The sequence below is a fragment of the Pelophylax lessonae genome, assembly GCF_965119305.1.
Source record: "Pelophylax lessonae genome assembly, chromosome: 8".
NCBI classification, from domain to species: domain Eukaryota; kingdom Metazoa; phylum Chordata; class Amphibia; order Anura; family Ranidae; genus Pelophylax; species Pelophylax lessonae.
Window position 1 is genome coordinate 129,196,656 of NC_138775.1, and position 24,857 is coordinate 129,221,512.

The 24,857-nt window shown below is 43.4% G+C and overlaps 2 protein-coding genes across 2 annotated transcripts in view; both read left to right on the forward strand.

Moving 5' to 3' along the window:
* Positions 1 to 24,857, forward strand: part of LOC309562181 (uncharacterized protein) — a gene marked incomplete at its 3' end in the record, with an annotated part of 162,414 nt that overhangs the window by 130,712 nt on the left and 6,845 nt on the right. The window lies entirely within an intron of this gene.
* The window catches only part of GRIN2B (glutamate ionotropic receptor NMDA type subunit 2B), a 1,006,559-nt gene that overhangs the window by 90,540 nt on the left and 891,162 nt on the right, over positions 1 to 24,857 (forward strand). The window lies entirely within an intron of this gene.

Genomic DNA, 24,857 nt, shown 5'->3' on the forward strand with positions numbered 1-24,857 from the left:
ATCCTCTTTGGCAAACAAGACGCTCCCGCTTTCCATAGAAAGACGATGTCTGTTAGCCTTCTGTACACACAGCATCTCAGATGACTAGGTACGCGGTGGTTTCCAAGGGCTAGAAACTAGAAATCTGCTTTCAGCCCCTTCCTATCATGTTTTCCTATTTCCTTTGTCACCGCATAAGTTATTAGCTCACCATGCTGCCTTTGCAGCTTTTCTAGATTATGGAGTCATTGTCTCAGTTCCTGTGGCAGACAGGTTTCAGGGATTGTGTTCCAACCTCTTCACAGTTCCCAAACCAAAAGGGAGCAGAGCATTCACCCCATCTTGGATATTAAATTACAGCCAGTTAACCAATGAGGAGAGAGCGGGGGGGGGGGGGGAGCAGGGCAGAGCTAGCTGCAGCTCTATGTATTTTATGGATGTATAGCATGTTATTTAAAAAAACAAAGCTTTAAAACCACTTACAATTTTGCATTTAATCCGCCATGTCTCTCATAGATTGACTCCATAAGGGAGACTTTCTGGCCTCTGTAGACATCATTGAGGCATACTTGCATGCCTCAAATTTTCCAGCATGTGAGCTATTCTTTTGCTTTGCTGTGGATCCTTAACGCTTTGTGGCTCTACTATTTGGTCTCCCTTCCCCACTCACATTATTCACCAAAGTTCTTGCCCCTTTGCTTCCTTGGTTTTGCTCCAGGGCATCACCATTGTGGAATATCTGGAGGATGTTCTGTTGAGGGAGCAGTCAGAATAATTTTTGATCGACAATTTGACATGGACAGTTCAAACCCTAAAAAGGTTATGTTGGATCTTGAATCTTCCGAAGTTAGTGATGGCGCCAACTTATCACATGGAGTATCTGGGCTTCTAGAGACTTCTTTGTACTGACATTTTCTTAAAATCAGCATTTTTATATTTGTAAAAAAACATCAAAGAGAATGCCGTCATTGGTTTTGGAAATTCATATGCATCACATATAAAAGTTCCCATAAAACCAGAATACCAAATGAAATTGGCAGGGATGGACTGGTGTAAGAAAATGAAGCCTGGATGAAACATGGATGCACTGTGGAGGTAGGGGTGCTCCCTGTATGCACCTCAAGACTTTATTTTCATAGCTTATTGGAAGGTACCTTTAAAAAATGTGAGCTGCCACTGCTGACTTGATTTTAACCACTTGCCTACTGTGCACTTAAACCCCCTTCCCATCCAGACCAATTTTCAGCTTTCAGCACTGTCACACTTTGAATGACAATTGCGCGGTCATGCTACACTGTACCCATATGAAATTTTTATCATTTTTTTTCACACAAATAGAGCTTTCTTTTGGTGGTATTTAATCATCTCTGGGTTTTTTATTTTTTACAAAAAAAAAGAATAAAGACAGAAAATTTTGAAAAAAAAAAAAGTTTTTCTTATTTTCTGCGAGTAAATTTTGAAAAAAATTTTTTCTCCTTCACTGATGTGCGCTGATGAGGCGGCACTGATGGGCACTGATAGGCTGCACTGATGGGCACTGATGAGGTGGCACTTATGGGCACTGATGAGGTGGCACTTATGGGCACTGATGAGGAGGTACTAATATGCCGCACTGATGAGCACTGATAGGCGGCATTGATAGGCGGCACTGATAGGCGGCACTGATGAGCACTGATAGGCGGCACTGTTGGGCACTGAGAGGTGGCACTGCTGGGCACTGAGAGGTGGCACTGAGAGGTGGCACTGCTGGGCACTGAGAGGCGGCACTGACGGGCGGCACCGATGGGCACTGATAGGCGGCACTGATGGGCACTGGCGGATGGCACTGATGGACACTGACGGGTGGCACTGATGAGCAGCACTGATGAGCACTGATGGGCAGCACCATCAGTGTCCACACTCAGTGCCCATAGTGCTGCCAGTCAGTGCTCATCAGTGCCTAGATGAGCAGGCACTGATGGGCAATGACTGGCAGCACTATGGGCACTGATTGTGGGCATTGATGGGGGGCACTGATGGCGGGCACTGTGGGCACTGATGGGGGAAATTTGTGTATGTTTTTTACCTTTAGTAATCAGGGCACTGGTGATCAGTGCCCTGATTACATTCCTGTGTGTCCCTGGCGCTGTGCAGCTCTCCCTCCTAACTCACACTGCAGGCTCCGTGTGAGGAAGGCGCGCTGGCAATGAGAGATGATCTCATATGTTTGCATATGAGATCATCTCTCATTGGACGGTCCGATCACGTGGTGAATGGCCGCTGTGATTGGCCATTCACCATGATCTGTGATCGGCTGTGTCCAAGGGACACGGCCGACACAGATTTTCCCCGATGCGCGCTCGCGGGAGCGCGCGGGGAGCGTGTCACTGGGAGGCCGTATAAAGACGGCCTCCCGAAAATGTGAGTCCGCGCTGCAGCCGTATATAGGCTGTAGCACGGATGGGAACAAGTTAAAGGTATGGGCTCTCGGGTTGTTATGCTGATCCTGGTTTTAAAACCTAATGAATGTATGAACTAGAACAAGTATGCACTATGGGACTAATGCCTCGTACACACGCAACGATTATCGGCCGACCGATCGGCCGACTTTTGTCCAGTGTTGTTGTGTTGGTTGAAATGTGCTCTAGACTGCACCCAAATTTTCTCGGCCAACAAAAACCAACTTCAGAAGTGATGTCATGTGCTGGTTTACTTTCCGTGTGTTTTTTCTTCTCTGAGCATGCCCAGTCTTGCTCATCAGATTTTTGTCTGCCGAAATCTGTACTGACTGACGGAAAATCGGCCGTTGTGTTGACGGCCAACAAAAATTTTATAGCCTGCACACCAGATTTTATTCGGCCGAAAAGTCGGAGTCGGTTGTCGAAAGCATCATACTAACAAGCCGAAAATCGGCCGATCGGACGTTGGGTGAAAATTCATGGCCAACTATCGATGCGTGTGTACGAGGCATTAGACTTGTCATACAGTACTTCAAAGGCCACATGCTTACTACAGGCCACTATGGGATCATTTTAATGTTAGCATGTCTTCTTGTTGCACAGCAAAACCTACTAACTTCAACATGTGAAAATGACAAGGCAGTGCAGTAGCTGTTGACTTAAAAAATGTTTGCCATTTGTAATCCCTTAATGGATATTTGGTTTTTCGATTGGGTTTGTTTTAGGAATTATTTTATGTCATCTGAACACCTACTGCATGTGAAGCTTCCTAACGGGGCCCATGCTAACATCTAATCTTCATGGAATACTGAAACACCTTCTTGCATCTTAAAAAAAATGCTGGAAGCTCAGCACCTGAATAATGCAATTTATACTGTGTATAAAAGGCTCAGCAGAGTGTTTTGTTTTGTGAGAAAGACATTGGTTTGAATTATTTAATGAACACTTATCTAGGTAGTAATGTAAATCCAGTAAATTCCATTGATTTGTGTAAGAGTATGATGCCATTAATGTTTAAGGCCCCATTCACACTAGTGCGACTTGTCCCGCGATTTTGGACCGCAAAATCGCATGACAAGTCGTTTTCCATTATTTTCAATGAGCCCCATTCATATCAGTGTGTTTTGAAGTCGCATCAACTTCAAAGTAGTTCCTGCACTACTTTGCCACGATTTTAATACATTTTGAGGCATATAGCCTTGCCCATGCTTTCAAAATCGCGGCAAAAATCGCGCCGCGAAATCGCGGCAAAATTGCGTTGCAATAGTGTGAAAGGGGCCTAAAGCTGAACGACAGGCTAATCAAAAGTTATTTAAATACAAGAAGTGTGTGTGTTCTTACTGGAATGTATTAATACATTCAACAACTACTATACTTTGCCTTTGTTCAAGAGTTATGTAATAAAGAACCAGGGGCGTAACTACAGGGGTTGCACAGGTTTCAATTGCACCCGAGCCCCATGCTCCAGGGAGCCTGTGCGGCTCCCCTGTACACCTGGATAGGAGGGGCGGTGGGGGCAGCATGTAGAGAAATCATTGTCCTCCTTTTTCCTCATGTAGCTGCAGGAGGAAAATGGAGGAGATTGATTCCTCTGTATGCTGCCCCCGCTACTCCTCCTATCCAGTTCACTTGTGTTCTGCTGCCTCTGGACCCCTGTGTGCTCCACTGCCCCCCCCCCCCCCCCCACTGTGCTGACCCCCCCCCCCCTGTGCTCCCTCCCCTCTCCTGCTGCCTGCTGGGGATGTATCACAATAGAGAACCAGGAAGGGGTCGGTAAATATGTAATTTACCAGCTCCTTTCTTTTCTGAATGGACAGAGTCATAGTCAGTGACATTGTAAAAAATAAAAATAAAATGATACAAAATAATACAATTAAACTACCAAAAAATAGAAACTACTGATACCAGTGGGTGAACTTCCAGGATCGCAAAGGTCACACTTGCAACTGGGCCAAAACAATACGGTGATAACACCTTTCTCCTGCGCTTAGAATCCAAGCTCCCTGGCCACACTTGCCATGGGACTCACATAAGGCATCTCGGAAGGCTAGAGTCTTGCTGCCCAAAAAGGACTGGGGTAGTCCAACGGTACTAGGCAAAAAGAAACAAAAAGAAGGGCGCACCGACCTAGCGCATTATCCTCAATAAGGCTTTATTATACAACATATAAAAAATGGCTACTCACAAACAATGGTAGAAAATAGTCATATCAAGCTCAGTCGCTCGAGTGTAAGGAGTAGTTCATGTATTAGTCCATATTCCTGTTAAGATGACGGCTGACGCGTTTTGAGGCTCAACCTCTTCCTCAGGGCTCTGAGGAAGAGGCTGAGCCTCGAAACGCGTCAGACGTCACCTTAACAGGAATATGGACTAATACATGAACTACTCCTGACACTCGAGCGACTTTTTCTACCATTGTTTGTGAGTAGCCATTTTTTTATATGTTGTATAATAAAGCCTTATTGAGGATAATGCGCTAGGTCGGTACGCCCTTCTTTTTGTTTCTTTTTACACTTGCAACTGGGCCCTGGCATTCCATCACTGTGGGGAGGCCCCAAGATGGCAGGAAGGGGGCCCACTGCAGAACTTGTGAAAGGGTCCTGCTGTGGGACCGTAATAAAGGGCCCCTGCAATGAGAGTAAAGGACCCCAGGATCAGTGGGAAGAGCCCCAGGCTTGAAGGGAAGGGCCCCGGCCAGGGTTCCGGGGGGACCTTGATGGTTTCTTGCACCGGGGCCTTGAAGGTTCTAGTTACGCCTCTGTAAAGAACAGTCACTGCTGCTTGACTAGTCTTGTATCCACCCCCCTGTAGCTTTCAACAGATTGACCAGAGGGGGAGAAGCTGCTGGGTACCATCCAGTACTGTGCCCTGTGTGCAGGCTGTGTGCAATTGTGATGTCACACCTACCTTTGCAAGGTGATATCTGGGTTTGAAAGGTATTATATCCTGTGTGGCCACGAATTAATATATTTAAATGACAGCTTTTGTGCCTTTAGGTTAGGCTGTCTAAAGAGGTGTTAAGTCTTTTTAGGACATCTGATTGTATAGGGCTTGTTAAATGTGAGTGGGTGTAGTTCAGCAAATCTTTTTTTCTATGCTTCTGGCATGTGTGTAGTATCTGCCATGCTCTGTCTCCATGGTGAGTTAATCAAGAATTCTGGTTGGAAGCTGAATCATCTTGTTGTCATTACAGTGTGCTGAACAGAGGACAGGGGGAGGGCAGCTGTGCCTTTCTAAACTGCCATTGTTCACCCTGGTAAGCTTGTGTATAATTATACTTCGTGATTGCAGACCCTCGGAAAGCTTGTCACTGAACTGCAAGCTCAGAAATGCATTCACCGTAAGGTCGCCCACACACAAGTATTCACAGGCATTACATGCAGTGAATGGGAAACAACAAGCATATGGCCACATGAACATTCAGAGGCGAAAAACATCCATCCATCAGCCACCAAGAACCTGGATCATAGGAACAAATATCTGCACACACATGAATTCTGTAATCCTGAAATATTTTATGTTGTAAAATGGTTAGCGTATAGAACAAGGATGCAGTACATCATAACATATTTAAAGCCCATCTCTGGGAAACTTTAAAATTATTCCTAGCAGTATGATTTTGTTGGCACTGCAAGGGTAATTGCTCATTGCAGATTTTATTACTCTATCCTTGGTCTAAGGTCCTGACGTCATTAAGACCAGTGCATGGTCCATAGCCATGCACAGGACATGAGCATGTCAAAGGACAGTCCACCACTGGAGCTTTGGGAAGCACCATCTGCTGGAGGAGCTGAGGATCAGGTAAGTAAAGGCATTTCTGTTCTCCCTAGACAAAACGTGCAGTTAACCCTTGTAGTGCAAGCACAGCCCCTCTGAAAAGGATCGTTTTATTGCTTCGTGGAGTTGGAACTAATTACAGACATATTGGACAATATGTTTCATTCCCAATGCTTTAACACAAGGATAAGGATTTTGTTTCACCATGTGAATGCCATTTTCATATCTCAATGGACTATCTTCCAGTTATGTTTGCTTAGTGACTTGAGCCCAAGGTTTACCATACACATTACATTGGGATTGTGCAATCTCCTTTAGGTCTACCCAGGGCCGTCTTTAATATTGATTGGACCCTGGGCAAACATTTTCTTGGGCCCTCCCGAATTCACTTATAAACTATTTGCAGACAGTGCGGGCTCAAGGGGCAGCTGCTTTGGGCCCCACAACAATGACCGGGCCCAGGGCAGCTGCCCCTTTTGCCCTGTGTTAAAGACAGCCCTGGGTCTACCAACATGTATGTATGCCTGATTGGATACAAATTATTCAATAGTTTATGTAGGTTGTTTTATAACAGAGTTTTAGTAAATCAATAATGTATTCTACAGAGATAGTATGGTCAGGTTGTAATGTGTGTGGTGAGCATAAGTTAATAAACATACATTTTTATTAAAGAACGCTTGAACTATGGAAGATGTGCTCAAAAAGCAAGCAGAGAAAAAAACTAGTTACCAGTAAACCTGTAGCTCCCTGCAGCTGATCTTTTCCCTGTTAAAGAGGTTGTAAACTTCCAAAAAAAAATTAAAAAAAATTAAAAACCTGACAGGCAAATGCATAATAAGCTAGTATGCATCGCATACTAGCTCATTATGAAATACTTACCTTAAAACGAAGCCCTCGCAGCGCCACCCGCACAACACTTACACAGCCGACATGTTAACCCATCTTCCTTCTGGGTTCGCAACCTCCGGCCATCTGATTGGCTGGAGCCGTGATGATGTCACTCCCACACATGCGCACGGGAGCCACCGGTAACGACACAGGGCTCTGAAGGAATGGCACGGGTGGCCGTTCCTTCAGAGCGCATGCGCCAGTGATTTTTGTTCATTAACAGATGCAGCTCCTGGTATTCATACCATTGGGTTATACTTCCCCCTTCAGGAGCAGGACATTAGGCAGAAAATTGTTTTGGCTACACCTGTGGGCAGTGCCAGGGGTTATACTCCCTCTCTCTGCTATAGCCACTCTTTTTTCTGTAGTCAGAAGTAAGGACCTAGTTCGTTGCTGGGATCTTTGGTCCTGGTAACATTTTTTAGATAGAAAATGTTTTCCTCCTGGATTTTTCCTGTGAGATCTACAATCAACTGCTGGACTGGGTGACGGGATGGATAATCTAGATCCAGTGGTCACCCCAGTCTGGCCAGTGAGTGCGCGCAGACCTTAGCTCCATGCAGGGTTGGCCGCGACACAGCCCCACTGAATGACGTTGGCCAGGGCGGTACTGCCAGTGCAGCAGGGGTTGTCCATTAGCAGTGTTTTATACTTTTTTGTGGGGTCCCCCTGGTGACTTATGGAGTCTTTGGAGCACATTTCCCCACTTTATCCCCTCTCTGAGGCTGTGGGGCCATCCGGATCCCAACCATCTATTCATGCACTGACGGCAGTCCTGGAGTCCCTTGTGTCCTGGGTGGAGGTGGCTTGCAGGCAACAGGCTAGCAAAAAGCGCCCCCTGCCTCATCTGTCTCATCAGATCCTGAATCTTATTTGGCCGCAGTGGACGTGGGTCACCTTGGTGGGTCTGCAACCACGCGATTCCTCCACGTCTGCGACCGTGCACGAAAAGGTGCTGGTGGATGCACTGATTGTATGGGTCATCGAAGCCATCCTCCAAAAGTTTCCCCCAGCGGAAAGATTCAAATGGCTATGCAACCGTGAATCCTATTGGATTTATCGCTTGGATACTTTGGCCCCCGGGGGCCTCAATGAAGAGCTAGAGGTCAACCCACTATTATAAATCCGATAACTATTCTCCTAATCGAACACAGGCCACCCTGTATGTCAGGTACATGTGGACATTGATGTGCAAAAATATATGTAAACATACGCAAACATATGGATAAAAAACATGCACGCGCGATTTGCCACTTTTGTGTGCATAAACACCGCATGCACACCATTACAAAAACCCACCCCTTCCCCTCCGCTCCCGACAGGACCCCCCAGCAAAGACACTTGTCCATAATTCATTTACAGTATATCCGTATATCTGTTCAATACCATTCTGCATTAGGATCACTTTTTTTTTTTTGTCTGACCCTATTGGTCCTGAGCGCCTCATTATTCAAATACCATCTCTATAAGTACTTCTAATAACACTTAACACAAGTGCACATAGGGGAAAAACCTTGGCTCATCCTTTATCATGATGTGAGCACGTGCGATTGGCACACATCAGTCCCACTTGTGCGCATAGACACCGTACTAATTAATCCCCCCTCTTTCCCCTCTACTATATAGCAGCCCCCTAATCCGCACGAGGGAACTTCCATCAGGACACCCAATTCAAGTGTAGTATATTCTTATATCTTCTCCAGTTGCAGCATATTCATATATGTGTTCAATCTTAGCTTTTATCAGAATCACATTTTTCTCCCCCCCTTTTTTCCTTCTCTGGCCCCATCCACCCAGAGCGCTTTATTACTTAAATAGCATCTTGCATACCTGCCCATAATACTCCAAACAAGTGCACATAGGGTTAATCAGCCTCGGATGTTCAGCCCTTATCTCTCACAGCTGTACCATAGCTCCTCTCTGTTCCAAGCCGCTCCCCCATCTCCCTGGCAACTAATGACACTGGCTCCAACTCTATAAGACGGAGCTTCCTTTGGTCTCTAGACAATGCCTGACGAAGGGGCATGCATTCCCCAAACGCTAGCACCACCCCGCTTCCGCCAGATGGGATGAGGGAGAAGCTGTGAAGTCGACAGGACACCAGGAAGTGCCAGAAGCCACTGACACAGCCAGGACCCAGGGCTGTCTACACCTCCCCTGCCTCCCCTGCAGTGGATCGGATGACTTGCTGTAAAGCCTGCTTTCCTATCACTCATGTGAGTGCATTACCTTTTATGCCAATAAAGGATTGTTTTAATACTACACTCAGGTGGCGCTGCTCTGTTCTCTCTTTTTTATTTGTCTTGGATGCACTGATTGTATCTGTGCGTGAGACCCTGAAGATAGAGGACGCAGCTGAAGCTGCGACGGAGGCACAAGTACCCTTTGGCACTCACAAGCCATACAGAGCGGCAAAGGTGTTTCCTTTCCCTGCCTTTTTTGTCGCTAAAGAGTGGGGATGACCAAAGTGTCCCCGTGGGGTCCCTAAGCTGTTTACTAGGCGTTACCCCTATGATGAGTCCCTTCTTAAGAAGTGTACTGTGCCACCAGTGGCAGACCCTCCAGTTTCCAGATTAACCAAGGACACCATGATTCCAGTTGAAGAGTCCCCGGCCTTTAAGGATCCAGCTGACCAGAAGGCGGAAGCTGTGGCCCACCATATTTACACTCTGGCTGGTTCGGCAATGAGGTAGGTATTCACCATTGTCCTAGTGTCGGAAACTCTGACAGAGTGGGCTAAGCTCTTATGCCGTGACCTGGAGGGAGAACTGCTCCCCTTGCCTTTGCTGAGCTGGCAGACCAGCTGGTCCAGGGGCTGTAGTTTACTGTATTTGTGATACCCCTATTGATGCAGCTCTCCTGATGGCTCGCCTCCCTGTTTTGGCAGTGGTCCTTCAGCTTATCTTTTGGCTCAATTGCTGGTTTGTGGATCGGACTTCAAAAAAGGCCTTGACTGATCTTCCTTTCCAAGAACATCACCTGTTTGGAGCTACTCTAGATGATATCAATAAAGGTCTCTCAGGGGGGAAGAGTCCTTTTCTTCCACAGGCTACTAAGTTAAGGAACCTCATCGTAGCCTTTCATGGACTCTTCAGGAGGATCCAAACGAACCTGGTCTGGCAAGCCACGATCGGGCTTCTCCAGACCTGTGGACAAGGCTCCTTTAGCATGAAGGTGTGCCCTCACCTGTATTGGGGGCGGGGGGAGGTCTTCGCTGGTTTCCGGACCCTTGGTTTTCCCTAGTGCAAGACAAGTGGGTTCACACAAAGCCATTCGGTCCGGCTGCAAGATCGAGTTTCGCTGTTGTCCCCCGGCAAGGTTTTTTCCTTCCAACTTGCGCCTGTCCCCAGACTGCTTACAGGGCCTGTTTGGGGCAGTACAAGACCTGTGCATCCAATCCTGGACCTCAAGGAGCTAAACTGCTTTGTGCGGGTACAGAAGTTCAGAATGGAGTCCATTTGAATGATGGTGGCATCCCTGCATCAGGGAGATTTCCTCGCCTCTATTGATATTATTATTATTATACAGGATTTATATAGCGCCAACAGTTTGCGCAGCGCTTAACAAAATGAGGGCAGACATTACAGTTACACTACAATTTGGAACAAAAGGAATCAGAGGGCCCTGCTCCTTAGAGCTTACAATCTAAAAGGGAGGGTCAATTGATACAAAAGGCAATAGCTGTGGGGGATGAGCTGATGGAGCAAGTGAAACAGCGTTATTAGTTAGTAGCCGGGTAGGCTTCTTTAAAGAGAAAGGTTTTCAGGGATCGTCTAAAGATGGATAGATTAGGGGACATTCGGACAGATTGGGGGTAGAGAGTTCCAAAGAATGGGAGAAGCTCTGGAGAAATCCTGGAGGCAAGCATGGGAAGAGGTGACAAGGGATATCAAGTATGTCTACCTTCACATTCCAATATGTGCCAGTCACCAGCGTTTTGCTGTGGGAGAGGAGCATTATCAGTCGGTGGCGTTACCCTTTGTTCTTGCCGCTTCTCCTCGGATCTTCAAAAAAGTGTTAGCCCCAGTGCTAGCCTTGCTACACCAACAGGGGATCACGGTACTGGGCTACTTGGATGATCTCCTTCTGCCAGCGGAGTCCACCTTCTGCCCTGGTGGACAACCTGAAGATCCCATTCCCGACTGTGCGGGAGTTTGGATGGATTCTGAACTTTCAGAAGTCTGCTCTGGTTCCGTCCATGGAGCTGGATTTTCTGGGCCTGACTCTGGACTAAGCCTAAGACAGAGTACCCCTTCCTCTGGACAGACCCCAGAAATTGCAGGCTGCAATTTGCCTCCTGCTGTCTAACAGATGGTCGTCCCTCCAGACTTGCATGCAGGTGCTGGGCCTGATAGTGTCTACCTTTGAGGCTGTTCTGTTTGCACATTTCCATACAAGGTCCCTGCAAAGGAAGATTCTGACCAAATGGGACAAGACTCCGCAGTCTCTGGACAATCAGATCCAGCTGAGTCTGGGCACAAAAGAGTCCCTAATATGGTGGCTTCGTTCTCTGGTGCTTCGGCTGGGAAATTCCTTCCTCCCCTTGTATTGGACAGTGGTCATCATGGATGACAGCCTGTCCAGCTGGCGGAGGCGTCCTCGGCAAGCATTCTGCTCATGGGATATGGATGCTGGAAGAGTCCAGACTCCAGATCAATGTCTTGGAACTCATGAGACTTTGTCTGGAACATTGGACAGATCGTCTTCAGGGTTGTCACGGCCATGGCTTATGTCAATCACCAAGGGGGCACAAGAAGTGTCCTGGTGGCTCTGGAAGTAGCTGGCATTCTAAGGTGGGCAGAATGGTTTGTTCCATCCCTCTCCACTGTACACATTCCCAGGCCGACATTTTTTGGAAGCATCCTCTCAGTGAGGATCTGCTGTCCTAAGGACTAATCTTCCATCCTGCTTTACAGTTGCTGGCATTGACAGCCTGGCTGACGAACGACAGGTGCTGAAGGATAGGTGTTTATGTGAGTCGGTGATTCCTACACTATTGAAAGCTAGGAAATCTACCACTAGGAAGACCTAACATTGCACGTGGAAGATGTATATTGCGTGGTGTGAGTCTCTTGGGGTTCTTCCTCGCTCCTTCTCGGTGGCTTGGATCTTGACCTTCCTTCAACGACCTTTGACCACACACTCCCTGGTGCGTACCTTTCTTCAGGGTGTCTGACATTTGGTTCCTCCAGTGTGGGCTCCGTTGCCGCCTTGGGATCTTAATTTGGTGCTCTCAGATCTACAGAAGCCTTTCTTTGAAAATATTCAGGAGATTCCCCTGCTTGCATTGTCCTAGAAGGTGACCTTTTTAGTGGCTATCACCTCTGCACGCAGGGTGATGGAACTGGCGGCGTTATCTTGTCATTCGCCTTACCTGGTGATTCACAGGGATAAGACGGTTCTTCGCTCCTGTCCGTTGTTCCTTCCAAAGGTTGTCTCTGATTTTCATTTGAATGAAGACATTGTGTTGCCTTCCTTGTGTCGCAGGCGTAAACATCTGAAAGAAATTGCCTTGCATGCCTTGGATGTGGTCCGGGCAATTAAGGTGTACCTGGCAGCTACGGAGTCTTTCAGGAAGTCAGACTCCCTATTTGTGCTCACGGATGGACCTCGAAAAGGGTTGTCCACTTCCTCTGCGACCATTTCCAGATGGATCAGACGGTGGTTCAGGCCTACTCTATCAGGGTTTAGGTTCCTACTTTCCCTGTCAAGGTGCACTCTACTAGGGTGCTTAGTGCCTCCTGGGCCTTCCATCATCAGGCGTCAGTGACGCAGGTTTGCAAGGCGGCCACCTAGTCGATGGACACTTTAACCTCCCTGGCGGTATGATTCTTTCGGATTTTAGGTGCTGAAAGCGGTACCATTATTTTGCATGTAATTCTTGAGAATGAGCAGCCCAAACCAAATATTTACATTTTTTTTTTTTTTTTTTTTTTACTGTGCGTTCTTCTTTATAACATCTCGGGTATTATAAAGTTTGAGACACAAAATCATAAATTATAATATAATAAAAAACTATAAAAAAGTTAAAGTATGTATATTATGTATATATATATATATATATATATATATATATACATAAAAAGTACAGTAAAACTGCAGGAAAGGGCACTGGGGGGCAATGTAATGTGAATTTATTTTATTTTGAATGGTATCAGTGTGTTTGGTGTGTTTTACATTTGAATTTGCCGCCGGTTCCACCCCCCTGCGAACGTCACGTCGCAGGAGACGGAAGCCGGGGCACAGAGAGGATCGGGAGGAAGATCCGCCGCCGCATACCGCTGAGATACATCGCTGGATCCTGGTGACAAGGTAAGAAACCTCTTTTACAGGATCCAGCAATGCTTCTGGCGGTACCCCGAGTGTGGCTCGGGGTTACTGCTTTTGGCTCTGAAATTTAACCCAGAGCCACGCTCGGGAATACCGCTAAGAAGGTTAACAAAGTTTTATAAAGTGGATGTGTTGGCATTTGCGGATGCTTCCTTTGGCTCAAGGTTTTGAGGCTGCTGTTTAAGAGGACCTGATCCTCTTTGAGGGTGTATTTTTTTTTTCAGGTGGGCTCCGGTTGTTTGGTTGAGCCCCTGTTGCCTTGGGAATTTTTTGGTTGTTCCCACCCCTCGTGTTTAACACTGCTTTGGGACGGTCCAATGGTTATGAATACCAGGAGCTGTATCCGTCAATGACAGAAAGCAAAAATGGGATTTTTGACTTACCATAAAATCCATTTCTCTGATGTTCATTGATGGACCCCTTTGCGGGGTTATTATTCTCCTGACACTGCTTGTTGCAAAACTGAATGCCTATAGCAGAGAGAGGGAGTATACCCCCTGGGACTGCCCGTGGGTGTAGCCAAATTTTTTTTCTGCCTAGTGTCCTACTCCTGTAGGGGGCAGTATAACCCAATGTTACAAATACCAGGAGCTGTGTCCGTCAATGAACATCAGAGAAACTGATTTTACGGTGAGCCAAAAATCCCATTATCTCCTAAACACGGTGCATGTTTTGGAGATATTTACAGTGCCTATAGGTAAGCCTTATCATAGGCTTACCTATAGGTACAAGTTACAGAGGAAGTTTTACTTCCTCTTTAACCGATTTACCTTGCCTTATTCTGCACTTTTTTTCTGTGTAGAGGCAGCCATCTTGGCACAGGGGCAGGGCTTTGGGTCCTAATGTCAGATCCACCCCCTGCAGACTGATGATGTTCTGAAGACTTTTTAAAAGGTTAGTTCGCCTTTTCCAGGCAAAATTAAAAAGTAACACCGTACACTCTCCTGTACTTCTGTGGGTAATTCCTGCATTGCTTTTGCGACAGCAATGCTCTGTGCTGGCACTGAGCAATCATAATGCTCTGATCTGTCCCAGAAGTGGTGAAGAGCTGGGATTTCAAATGTAGGTCTATAGGAACATGAAAAAAGGATCTCTCTCAACAATAAGGCCTCATGCACACAGAAAGTTTTTAACTCTCCTAAAAGCCGGCAGAGTTTTTGCAGGAAAAATGCCTGATGCTTGTTAATGTGTCTAAAGCTTTTATACGTTTTTAGGAGCTTTTACAGGCGTCAGGCTTTTGGATGTTAACTCATTTTATTGGCCAGAATAAATCATTTATTTACCATTGAAATTAATTAATTCTCAAGTACTAAATGCGTCTAGCAGTTAGGCATGTTAAGGAACATTTAGCAGCTTTTAGCGGCTTTTAATAGTTTTTAGTAGTATCAAGCATTTTTTCCTGCCCAAACTCTGCTTCTCCTGAACACACTGGCAGTGGGTTTTGTTCCCTGCCACTTAACGCTGTTAAATGCCTGTGTCCATGGACACATAGGCTAAAATGTAAGGGAGTTTAGAGGAAGGAAAAGAATACTCCAGGCGCCCCTAGGAGCAGATGTAAAAACATCCAGTGTGCATGAGGCCTAATTAGGCAGAAATGCTTATCACGTTCCTTGATATATGGACGACCAGCATTTACAAATCAGCTTACAAAATACAATAATTAACAAAAGAAACAGGTAATAATAAGTAAAATAAAGCTCAGCATGTGCATTTTCCAAAAATACACTTTATTTTTATGTTCACGTACTAAGCAAACTTTATAAATTCTTCTTTTACTGTTTTTGTAATAATTGCACATTTTGGTACAAAATGTTTAAAACTAGGAAAGCATTTGCATTTTAATTAAATAGTAAGTATAGAAAAAAGCTAGTTTTTTTTTTTTTTTTGTCCTGTTTTAATGATTTAAAGTATATACCAAAGGTGTTATTTTCACTTTTGTGGAAGTGAGGTTTTGCATGTATTCATATGCAGGGAATATTCAGGCTAGTTCTCCTGCACATAACTGGACCACAGGATTAATTCACCAATGGTGAAAATTGCTAGTAAATTGTATTCTGAAATTTGAATTATTAAAAACTGGAGCATAGGAAAAAAATAATGTAACATAGGAAGAAAATATCGATTGGCTGGTTTCAGTTTTTATTTGATATTAGCTGGAACATGTACTGGCAATAGCTATGCTTTTCTTAAACTCAGTTTTTCTGTAATTTAAGCCCCGTAGTCTGGATTTGGGTTGGGTAATGTGGTTATGAAGTTAATCCCATAGGTTACCTTTGGCCTCCTGTTTCTGTGCTTTGTTATCTTCTCACGGTGAAAACTTATAGCACCGAGAATTAAATTGAGTTGATTTAATTCCCTAGTATGTATCTTCTGTGCAATAGTGCTATACAGTTATAGCACATACAATTAATACAAAACTTATATTTACAGTAAAACTGATAGCATCATTAAAACTCAACACAATGCCAAATAAATGTAAAGTAATAATTTCAATTACTTATTATAACATTTATATTATAATGAAAATTTTTGATTATTAAATTGTCAAGCAATTTCAGTGTCAGTCTTCAAGAAATAAGTAAAAATGATCTCCATGAATATTTATTTGTTTTATTTGGTCTTTAAATATGTTTTGTGCAAGGTAAATTTTTCTGCTGTATGGAAATGAATTTGACATAATAGTGCAGTAAAATGTATGCTGCGCATACTAATAGGCATATTCATTAAAATACCACATGCTCTGTGCATACCAATATTACCTATGCTTACAGGGTGCATGTAATATTACATGCATGTTAATAAAGGACACCTTTGAGTATCATTTTTTTCTACAATATTTGGTCAGTAACTTCTAGCTCAGGGAATTTTGCAAAACAAAAATCAATGATTTTATAATCTGTACAAAATCCAGACAAAATAAAATACTTAAAAGTTGAACCTTCTACCCTAGTCTAGTAGTAGGATCTCTGGACACGGGTCCGAAGCTATCTCCTTCCTAAAGAGGTCTGTTGATACCTGCCTTTTTAGATGTATTCTCTGCATAAAAAAGGAAAACCTAAGCACATTGTGAAAAATACTGTATACTAGGGTTGGGCGAATAGTTCAGCCCGAGCTGAGTTCGGGGCAAACATTGGTTGTTCGCCTGTTCGACGAACACCCCAATTATCGGGGAGTTAGGTCATTTGTTTGGCCTGCCGGATGACCACAATGCACTGCTCAGCCGCACAGTGCATTGGAAGCCTTGATTGGCTGAAGCAATAAAAGCTTTGCCCAATTAGGGTACATAGATCTATCAGAGCCATGATTGGATACTGTCATGATGACTTTATCCAATCATGGATAATTGCTCACAGTCCCAACCCACACTATAACATGATTCTTTTTAATAGCAGCTATTTTCAGTATGATATTGGCATGGAGAGATATAGAACAGGGCTCTGTACTGTGCTGCTAGCGAGTTACTGTGCTTTAGTGTGCTATTGTGATTCTATTGTCAGTGTAGAGTATCATTTTAGTGTGAATCTAGTGAAAGTTCAGTGTGAGTGTAGTGCGACCATACATTTTTACTTTAGTGTCAGTTTAGTTTGAATCTAGTGATAGTTCAGTGTGAGGCTGGGTTCACACTATTTGTGGAGCAGCTCACACCGGGAAGGACACAGCAGAAGGGTCCTGTGCATCTTTGGCTTTGTTTCAAGTCTGAATTTTTACCTGAATTCGGACTTGAAACAAAGCGAAAGATGCACAGGACCCTTCTGCTGTGCGTCCCGTGGCCCCCCGGAGATGTGTGAACCGACTCCATTCTCCTGTCATGCGAATTGGATACGGGGGGAAATCCACATCCAATTCGCATTATGTGAACCCAGCCTTAGTGTAGTGTGACCATTATTTTTTTACAAATATTGTCAGTTTAGTGTGAATCTAGTGATAGTTCAGTGTGAGTGTAGTGTGACCATTCATTTTTACTTTAGTGTGAGTTTATATTGTCAGGGCAGACTTACTGCAGTACAATTCAGTATGTTAGTGCACGTTTAACAGGTGTGTGTTTGTCAGTAACAGGTGTGACCAGAAATGTGTGGACTGCCACAGAGGATATCAGGCACAAATATAGTGTAAAAGAATATAATTTATGTACAAATAAGTGAATAACACAAATGTAAACGCACCTCCAGTAAACTAAAACTGTGTAAATCAAACAAAATAACCAAATAATAGTGACACACAATGAACAACTGCCCAAACCAAGTATATACAGAAAACAGGATAAACAAATCGTAATCGTAACAGAGCCAGGGTCATACATGGGAGATCAAGCAGAGGAAGCTAGGAACAAGACAGGACAGGGGAAGGGTAACAGGAGACGGAATATGCAGGTAGGAAGGGATCAGGCTGCATGGTTGGGATCAGGGTCAAGGAACAGGAAGTAGGGACACAGTAATGCAGGTCAGGGGAACATTGAGACAAAAGACTAAAGCCCCGTACACACGCACCGATTGTCGGCCGACCGTTCGGCCGTCTTTTGTCCGGTGCTGTCGTGTAGGTTGAAAAGTGCTAAAGACTGCACACGAATTTTGTCGGCCAACAACAACCGACTGCAGAAGTGATGTCATGTGATGGTTAACTTTCCGTGTGTTTTTTCTTCTCTGAGCATGCCCAGTCTTGCTCATCTGCTTTTTGTCGGCCGAAATCTGTACTGACTGACGAACAATCGGCCGTTCTTTGTTGGCCTACAAAAACTTTATAGCCTGCACACCAGATTTTGTTCGGCCGAAAAGTCGCAGTCTTGTTCATACTAACAAGCCGACAATCGGACGATCGGACATTGGCCGAATATTTACGGCCGACAATTGGTACGTGTGTACGGGCCTTTAGGCAATAAATGAATGACAGACAGGACTTAAATACACTTCCTGCAAAGAGCATCAGGTGATGATGGCTAATGATATGAGCTTCTGGCTGCTGAGAGACACCCGCTTGTGGATGCTGGAACTGCAGTCTATGGATGTGGGAGCCACAGTGCCACCTGCAGATGAGCCCTGACAATATTTCAGTGCATTACTGCACATTTAACGCAGTATATTTCAGTCCATTACTTAACTTTTAACGCAGTATATTTAAGTGCATTGTTGCGTGTTTAACACCGTATTTTTCTGCTGCGTAAGTGCACGTTTTATGCTGTACAGTTCAGTGTGTTACTGCACATTTAACGCAGTATATTTCAGTGCATTTTTGCATGTTTATCGCAGTATATTTCAGTACCTTACTGCATGTTTAACACAGTAAATTGCAGTGTGCCAGTGCAGTTTTACTGCAGTATATTGTCGTTTGTCAGTGGAGTGTGTCTGTGTAGTGAGTACTTAGGTTCAAGTGCACCAAACACCACTTTACATTGATTAACCACTTACCCCAAAGTGACGTAGGGCTACGTCAGCAAACTTTGCAGTGTTATACCGGGATGATGCCTCTAGCTAGAGGCGACATCCCGGTATTGTGGTTTTAGAGCCGACGGTCGGCTTTCCGTCGGTAATGACCGCTGCCTTCCGTGACTTTGCCCGTGCCTCCCGTCCCACCGGGAGGCCCGAGCACCTAGCCGGTGTGTCCGCTGGCTGGATAAAGTCCCAATCTAAGCCGGAAGCAGCTTCGATCGGGTCTCCAATGACGTAACCCGGAGGGGGCATCCATGACGTCACTTCCGGGTTACTCTGCTGCAAAAGGCGGCAGATTTAAAAAAAATTACTGTATGCAAAAATGCAGTTTTTTCGGCGTTTTGCATACATGAAAGCATAGTGGAGGGGTCTAGGGTCTTTTAGACCCTCGATCCCTCCATAAAGAGTACCTGTCACTGCATATTGGTGTCACAAGGGATGTTTACATTGCTTGTGACAGCAATAAAAGTGATCAGATTTTTTTTTTTTTTTTTTAAAAACCTGCAATAAAGTAAAAAAAAAAATAAATAAATAGGAAAAAAAAATGTAGCCGCCCCCGTCACCGTTGGCTCGCGCACGAAAGAAAACGTATACTGAAATCACTGTTCAAACCACACATGTGAGGTATCACTGCGATCGCCAGAGCGTGAGCAATAATTTAAAAAAAAGAGCTATACTCTAACTCTAAACTGGTAACTGTTAAAAAATTTTAAAGCGTCGCCTATTGAGATTTCTATTGACCGTAGTTTGTCGCCATTCCACGGGTGTGCGCAATTTTAAACCGTAACATGTTGGGTATCTATTTACTCGGCGGGACATCATCTTTCACAATATACAAAAAAATGGGCAAACTTTACTGTTTAGTATTTTTTAAATGCAGTGAAATATGATTTTTCGTAATGTTTTCAAAAAAATGGCGTTTTAAAGACCGCTGCGCAAATACCGCGTGACAAAAAATATTGCAATGACCGACATTTTATTCCAGAGTCTTTGCTAAAAAAAAAATATATATATATATATAATGTTTGGGGGTTCTAAGTAGTTTCCTAGTAAAAAATACTGATTTTAACTTGTAAACAAAAAGTGTCCGAAATAGGGCTGGGGCTTAAGTGGTTAAAGTGCATCCACTCACACATTTCCACAAGCTCACCCCCCCCCCCCCCCATCATGTCTGGGAGGCCAACAGGGAGAGGCAGACTATCTGATGGCACTGTGAGGGGACCAGCAGTATGTGTCCACAGGCAAAGGTGAACGTAGTCAGTCCTCAGGCAGGGCAACATTTCCTCTGTTTAGTGATGTTGTAAGTGCTATTCAGCCAAAGAATGCAGAGGGGGGGTGGAGGAGTCAGCTGAGGTATTTAAAAACAGCGTCAGCCACTTGCACCTTGATGATGCACAGCCATTACTTGATTCATCAACAGTACCTCTATAGGGTTACGGTGTGAAGGCACCACCGACACCCGAAGCCCAATTTTTCCGCTTCTGTTACTTCTATCCAAAATCTGCAAAAGAGACACCAGAATTTATCCAAAAAATCTCAAATCTTGTTCCAAGTGCACTAAATTATGGCCTCATCAGACTGGCTCCCCAAGCTGTTTACAAAATAAAGAACACTTGCAGGGAAAATGTCATTTTTTTTGGCTTTTAAATATGTCTTTATAAATGTCATTATTGCTGCAGCAGCTTCTATACATGGTAAAGATGTGCCGCTTTACAGGCAGACTAAGGGGATCGACCCCCCCCTCGACATTATATTTAAATGAATTTTTAATTTTCATTGTTATTTCTCATTTTAATGGTTTCGCTTATTTAAAAATGTTGTTTTTTACAAACATTTTTTCATTGATACATGTCCTCCAGGGCAGTACCCGGACCCCCATAACCACTGTATTCCCAATTGCTTGCATATAAGCCTTCAAAATGGGCACGTTAGATTTTTCCAGTTCGGGTTCCATAGACTTAAATGGGGTTCGTTATTCGGTTCTGATCTTTTGCAATGTTCATAAGTTCTGCCGCAAACTGAACAGGGGGTCGTTGTGCCCTTCCCTACTGTATACTATTTAACTAGAGTTTTCTGTGGCAGATGTCACTGTTGTGTGTTTTGGGGTGCCTTTCAAAAGGTCTTACAGATGGTTCTTAATTGCAAGCATGATTGTGATAGGAAAGAGTCATAGCATGTAGGGCTTTTTAAATTTTTTTTATTTACAGTACATACCACCAAAGATGTGTTGGAATTAGATTTTAGCTTGTTTTGGGCCTTGTAATACTATTCTAAAGCCCCGTACACACGATCAGATTATCTGACGATCTGTCGTCCGTTTTTTGTGGCATGCTAGTCTGATGTGGAAAGTGAAGAGGTTATTTTCATACAAATTTTCCCGTACGACAGAATTCTACTTCATAAATGATGTCATGTGTTGGATTGCTTTGTATGTGTTATTTCGTCTCTGAGCATGCCTAGTCTTGCTCATAAGATTTTTCCCTGTCGAAATCTGTACTAATGAGACGAAAATCGGACGTGTGTTGACGGAGGACAAAAATTTTATAGCCTGCACATCAGGATTTTGTCAGCCGAAAAGTCAGAGTTGGCTGTCGAAAGCACCATACTAACAATCCGAAAATCGGCAGATCGGTCGTCGGACGAAATGTCCCTTCCGAATTTCTTATCGTGTGTACGGGGTTTTAGACAGCAGTGGTCAACTTGGTTAACACAGAGGAACTAAAGTGCAGCCCCTAAAATATTAAAACTGCCAAACACAAGCTAAGTTTCAAATCATTGCACCTGGCTTTATTTTCAGCTACTGTACCTTCAGGTGATTGGACATTCCCCTAAAAAAACACTACTACCAGCTAGCCTCGTTTTGTAGCAATCATTAAGAAGATCATAAGAACAAAGAAGAGGGTTCTGTGTTCTCTGCTACACTCCCAAGAGATTTCTGAAAGGTCGGAAATCCTATTTTCGTGATCATTCAGTACAGGACACAGACTCCTTTAAATCATTATGACTGGGACATCCAGAAGCAGTCCAGCTGAGGGAAAGTCCAGCAAAGAAACATTACCACTTGACCTCTCGAAGATTTAACCCCCTTCATGACCAGGCCATTTTTTGCGATACGGCACTGCATTACTTTAACTGGCAATTGCGTGGTCTTGCAGCACTGTATTCAAGTAAAATGTATGCCCTTTTTTCCCCACAAATAGAGCTTTCTTTTGTTAGTATTTGATTGCCTCTTGCATTTTTCTAGGTTTTTTTGTGTGCTATAAACAAAAAAAGACTGGCAATTTTGAAAAAAAAAACTAACTTTTTTTACTTTTTGCTATAAAACTTATACAATAAAAAAAGTTGAAAATATCGAATTTCTTCATACATTTGGTAAAAAAAAACAAAAAAATACACAAATGTATATTGATTCATTTGCGCAAAAGTTATAGTGTCTACAAAGGTATAGTGAATACAAACTTATAGCGAGACTGCGATATTGCAGTGGAGGTCCTGACACTAACTGACACTTTTGACACTTTTTGGGGACCAGTGACACTAATACCTGCCTGCCTTGGGGATCAGTGCTAAAAATATGCACTGTCACTGCGCTAATGACACTGGCTGGGAAGGGGTTAACATCGGGGGCGATCAAAGGGTTAACTGTGTGCCTAGCCAGTGTTTTATTGTACTGTGTGAGGTGCATTTACTAGGGAAAGAGATGGACCTTATTCCCTGCTTAGCAAGGACAAAAACTTAATTTCTTCTTTCCTGTCAGAACGCCAATCTTCCTTGTTTACATACTGTAGGTCATTCTGTATCTCTGCCAAATGATCGGTGGGTGCTGGAGCTCACAGGTGCCGCCCTGTAGCAGTAAAACCTTAAGTGGTTAAGAGGCCCACATAACAAACAGGTTGAAAAGGGCTCAACAGACTCAAGAACATGTTTCTGAAACTTGCATCAGAGGAGGCTTGAACATTCACAAATGTCAAAATGAAACATAGGTGATAGCTCAGTAAATCTGAGAAAGCTTTATGTCGAAAGGCCCCTAAAGCACTAGCAGATCTGGTAGAAAGTTCTTAAACAGGGAAGGGAGGAATCCTATCCTTCAAACTATAGCCTGAACGATAACTTGTCTGATCCACCTAGCAATGGTAGAGTGAGAGGCAGGGAAATCCTTACAAGAACCTTCAGGTGCTAATTCAATGTCCTAAAAGTGTCAGTAACAGAGAGGTAAATTCCGGATGTTTCAGGGCAGTCCATAAGAAAGGAAGGACAATATCCTGATTAAGGGTGGAGATACACTGATAGATGTTTGGACAGATTCCCCCTGCTAGACCAATGTATTTTGTCAGCCATTGATGGTGACTGCCAGAACACCTTAACAGCATCAGCTGCATCTGATTGGATACAGACCCTGTTCAGATGACAATTGTACTCTCAGCTCATTTAATTAAAAAATGGAAAGCTTTTGAGCAGGAGGGGGCTGATTGGATAAGGACAAGATAAGCCGCTAACTCAGAGACTCTCCTCACAAAAAGTAAGGCTAACGTACAAGAAAGGTCAGACAAGGGAATATCCCTAATATGTTCAAAGGGCAGCTTCTGAAGATCTAAGAAAACCAGATAGGGAACCAAGGGATACAGGGGAATAAACAGGGGGAGATGTGAGCTGCTCACTGAACAAAGGTCTTAAAGAGTATCTATGGATGGATGAGTTTACTTTGAATTTTAAAAAATAAATAAATAGCGTTTTCAGTTTGTAGTGCTCATATTAGTTCTGCTTTAACACAGGTTCTCTTTATTTTTATACATCTGTACTGCTAAAGATATTTGTAAAATCAGCTCCCTCACTGACCATATTATATTCTTGTCAGGGTGTTGTGTTTTTATTGTATACATTTTTATTAGTTGGTACATATTCCATTATTTATTTATACAACAAATATAAATAGTTTCCTTTCATCACACTGCATTGCCCTCTTCAATCTTACATACCTGATCATCACTTCTCTTCCTTCCTTCGGCATTTTATTTTTTTACATCCCCATAAATCATACCATACTCCATTCTGTGTGTGTGGCAGGCTACAGAGGGATTCATTTTGCATTCAAGAGAAGCGGGTTTAAGCAAGCCTAAAAGGACACAGTACATACAATGGTTCTTGCCAATAAATCAGAGACAGGGCCAAGGTATGTCATTTTCCATGGTAAATCCTTATAAATAAATAATTTTTCCATTTGAAGACAAAACCCATGACAAACTCATATTATTTAGAATATTTTTAGAGATTAATCATAATTACATATTGCAGATAATAATTCAATCACAAAATACACACGTGAACAGCACACATGAGTTTAGGTTCCAAAATGTACTGTACTCATAATAGTTAAAAGGAAAAATATCTAAAACATGCAAAATAGTTAGCAGTCAATTGTAATGATTTACTAAAGTCCACTTCGCCAAGTAAATCTTTGTTTTCTTCAAATACCCATCATAAGCAGAAACATAGCTTTACTGGTATACAAAATGTTATCATTCTGTCTCCTTCAGTTCATCCAGGGCAAGCACAAAATTCCAATACAAAATATTGAGGTTGCACACCAAATTCCCACAACAAAATTTTACTGATCCAGCGATTTTACTCTGCCCACATGCATTTTACCCCACAGCTGAGTGGAACACAGGCAGAGTATGATTACTGGAATATTATAGTTTTATTTTATGTTAAAATAATTTTTTTCATTTTAAAAATAAATATTTATTGGAAATTAATTTCCGTGGTATTTATTATGTTTTAAACTTGTTGAAAATAGTTATGTTGACACTCAATCCTTTTATGCTAAGAGATCATCAAAGCCCAGATGCCCAGACCAAACTTAGCCATGTCAATATGTATCCATTAATTTGATAATAACAATTTGCCTACCTAAATAATCATAACATTGTTTTTTTAATGCCTTAACACAACCCTGCAGCAATCTTTTAGGTAGGATTTTATTCCCAGTAGGCAGCATGATTTCTATAAAGGTACTTCTGTG